The sequence below is a fragment of the Catharus ustulatus genome, chromosome W, assembly GCF_009819885.2.
Source record: "Catharus ustulatus isolate bCatUst1 chromosome W, bCatUst1.pri.v2, whole genome shotgun sequence".
NCBI classification, from domain to species: domain Eukaryota; kingdom Metazoa; phylum Chordata; class Aves; order Passeriformes; family Turdidae; genus Catharus; species Catharus ustulatus.
In genome coordinates this window covers 9,749,056-9,753,320 of record NC_046261.2, presented here as the reverse complement: position 1 = coordinate 9,753,320, position 4,265 = coordinate 9,749,056, and positions in this window count along the sequence as shown.

Here is a 4,265-nt window from a genome sequence, read left to right as displayed (position 1 = left end):
TCTGTGCTCCACCAACACGTCTGTCTCACCTTTGGTCTCTGCCCCTTTTATAGGCAGTTTCTTGGTGGGCTGTAACATGCCCACTGTGCTGGGGTACAAGTCTGAGCAAGCCCGAACATGTTAGCCAGCAGTCAAGCAACAGTGGCAAGTCCCCACCAGGTCTGAACAAGGCTCGAACATGTTGTCAGGTTACACTCCTAGCAAGCAGGTAACAGCAGTGACAAGCCTGCTCATGTCCACACAAGCCCGCATTTTCCTTGTACATAAAAGTGGATACAATTCATAAGTATAGTGACAAAATAAAAAAATACATAAAAACAAAAAAAACCGCAATAATTAACAACAAAGTGATTTAAACAAACAAAATGAAATAATTAGCTTTTCCTGTGTCTCATGTCCATGCTTTACTTTGGATTCAGTATTCTTGTTTATATTGATCCCATGGTGTATTTTCATAATGACATGAATCACTATGTAACATCTCACACTTAGTCTTTAAAGTTTTTTAAAATTTAATAAGGGATAAAAGGGACAGTTTCTAGCGCTGGGGTGTTTTGGCAATTTGCCAAAAGCACACTGCTAACTATAACAACTCTTCTTATATATTTTCTCATTGCATTGGTCAAATGCATATTAATTAATATTATATATATTCAAACATTCTTTTGAGTTTGCATGTTCTGAGAATTCTTTATCTTAGTTCAACCCTTGACCTCATCTTCTTAGAGTATGTTCCACAATGTAAATGTGATTTTGATAGTCTTGTATTTTATTTCCTCAGGAGGCCCCTGGCCTGTGGTTTGGCTTATTGATGGCTGAAGGGTCAGTGGTAAATTCTTCCTTGTGCTTTTGGTGTTATTTTTCTGGTTCTTTTTAATGTTATCAAACAGACATTCTAGCTATTTTTAGAAGAACTTTCTATCAACATTAGTTATTTCACTATGTCAGTTATTTACAAAAATAAAGACATTAATTATTATTTTACAACTACGATTACTTCTGCAAAAGTTAATGTTATAATACACAGTACATAGCCTCTATTTTAATATTTTGTGAAATCCTAAGCTATAATATATATTTATCACACTAAGATATACAATTTATACAGGAATTAGGGTATTAACTATAAAAGGCTGACAAATTATACTATATCAAAAGAGATTATAAACTGTACTATATGAAAATAATTTACACAAGCTAATAATAGCTAAGGACAAAAACTCCATAGTTGTTTATAACAAGAGGGTGTAGTAGTTTTGGTTTACCAATTTGAAATTTTCCTGCTGTGAGATAGGATTAGGAGAAAGGCAGAACAGGCTCAACTTTAAATGGTACAAAGAGAAACATTATTACTAGAAACTATAAGGAAAAAAACCCCAAAACCACAGAATAAAACTTTAGACCCCTTTTCCTCCTAATTAAACTTTATCTCACAACTTTAATTGATTATCTGTATTCTTTACTAAATGATGTTTTGGTTTATTTCTAAATTGGGCAGAAATATTAATTCACTTTGGAGAGGAGACTTCCCTCTTCAGTCTATGGAGATTTTGCCACAAGAAACAGTTTTCTCATGGCCTTGATGTCACAGCCACCCGAGAGAATGGAATTCTGATTACTATGTAAAAATCCCTTCTTCAACCAACTGTTTTCCCAGAACCATTGTTGAGGACCATATAAACTATGGGTCACACTTTAAGGATTATAATAGTTTAAACAAAAGCTCTCTTCATCTTTGGAAAAAAACCACAGGTCTTTCTTCTTCTTCCCTGGGGAGCAGCAGGGGTCTTCATCTTCTCACTATTCAAACTCAGGGGATCGCAGCAATTTCAACATCTGCTTACTCTAACACAAATGCCTCTGCTCATATCTACAGTTAGAACAGTCACATCCACCCCATAATATCTTTATGTCTTATAGGGAAACAAGAGTCTCTTCTCCATAACTCAAAAAAAGAGACATTTCAGTCCAAGACTCTCCTCCTTCCCTCATCTTGGACCTGACTCTTCCTTCTGTCTGACCTCGGTGTTTTCATGTTGTTTCTGTGTGTATCGCCATCTTGGTCCTTTTCTTTCACTCAGGAGAGAGAACAGAGTGTCTGCAAGTCTTATTCTGGGCAGTGAAAGAGTTAATACCTTGTCTGGGCAGCAAATGGTTCTGTGATCTCTTCCAGGCCGAGGCTGGGAGCTCTTCTATGATACAGAGTCTTTCAAGGCTGCACCGGGGCTGGGCGAGGATTGTAAGGGCCCAGCCAGAAAATGGGAATGAGTTTTCTGGCTCCATGGCTGTTTTTTGGTGTTTGCTGCATTCAATTTCAGTCTCAGGCTCGGGGGTCTTCCCTGCACCCTGCCTAGCAGGCAAGGGTGGGGGAGAGGCCTTGCCAGAACAGGGCCCAGCTGTTTCTCCCCCAGGCAGCGTGGGCGGCGGGGTGGGCCTGGCTGCCCTGGAGCCGCTCTGGGCTGGCGGCAGGGCAGGGTTTTGCCGAGCCACAGGCTCTCTGGCTGCGCCGGTGGGGGGGGGAGGGGGGGGCTAGGATTTTAACAATGGGCCTCTCCTCCCCCTGGCTATCGAGGCCCCTGGCTGAAAATGGGGGCCCGGCAGCTTCCTGAGCCCTGTGTCAGAGCCCACCCGCCCCTGCCCAGCCTGGCCCAGGCCAAATGAACGAGGCCCAGGCTGGTGTTATCTTGTGAGAGGACCAGAAAGGAAAGAGAGCTTTTCCGGGGTTTTTTGGTCTTTACATGTGTGTTTCACAGTGTGATATATGTTGTTACAATTTGTGTTTATATGATATAAGAAGTTTGTATAAAATAAAGAAATAAAATAAGAGAACTTTTCAGCCACTGCCACCAGCACCCGGAGCCATAGACAAAGGCCTTAATTAGCATATCAACAAACCTAGCTCAACGATCCTGAAACCACTGGACAACTCCGAACAGGAAAAGATCATCGATAAAGAACATGTCAAATACCATATATCAGACAGCCGGGAGGTTCCTGGGAGTTCCCCCATACCAATGCCAATTCCCGTAAATCCAATCATCTCCACGGGAAAAATTACATTCTAAAGCTTCGGTTCCCATAAGCGAGAAACAGCACTCCCAAGGAAAATTGCACATCAATATGGAGCAGACACAGTCCTCATCAGGATTCATCAACGCACAGGAAAGATCTTTGTCCAGGGCAGCATCAAGAAAAGGTTTAATCTGAATATGAGAATCCACAGCAGAAACAAAGGGGACTCTCGCCTCAGGCCGAAAAAACTTTATAAAAACTGGGCTCCCCGGGATGGCAGTTGTGAACACGGGGGAGATCTGGTGCGATAGAGGTCAGATCATCGTGGCATGTTCACACGGCACTGATTCTCGGGCTCGGTGTCGTTCTTTTCGTTTGTGGCTTCCCAGGGCCATATTTTTGGTCGCAAAAACAGAAATTATTGTTTTACTATTTTAATCCATCTTAATTCGGTTATTATCTATAACAACAGTGACACATAAACTTTCTCATTGGTGTAACAATGTGTCAGTATTAAAAATCTGACAGTGATTGGTCCTTGTCAGGTACAAGGGAGACTGCCCAGGTCTCAGCAGGTAAAAATTTCAGGAAACCTTTACAAATCACTACAGAGGGGCACCAGGATCAGCTGCGTTTGTAAAGGAAGCCCCTTTTCTTTCTCTTCTGCCAGCTGACCCACCATTACCCACATGGAGAGAGATGCCTGAGCTCATGCCACAGCACCCCCTGTAGCTGCAGTGGGATCATCACACCTACCCTGCCCACCAGGAGCCAACAGTTAAGTTAATCAGCTGCATCATGTTTTGGCTTCAGGCCAATACCACTACAATTTAAACCTCCTCTTTAAGAAGGCATTCCTTCTTACCCACGGATAAAGAGCAAAACAACTCTACTTAGAATCCTAAGATTCCCCAAACAAATTTACAATTTACAAAACTACAATCTACAAAACCTCTTAGCACCTAACCCAGATGCTAAACAAAATACCCTTTTATTTGGTCACTCACGTGCCCCTGTTCCAAGGGTTCTTGGTTCTGATACCCCTGGACCTCTCTGGACCTTCCCAGGACTGCCAGCAGGGCTTCAGTCCAGGGGTTTTCCAGATGCCTCACCTGTCCTACCTGGTTCGCCAGAAACTGATGCCTAGAGGAACTGGAACAGAGGCTAGACTGAGTTAAGAGGAATAAAGTGGATATTTATTGAGGGGCCTTCAAAGACCACACCCCGGCAGTACCAGTGCCACAGTCATGGCC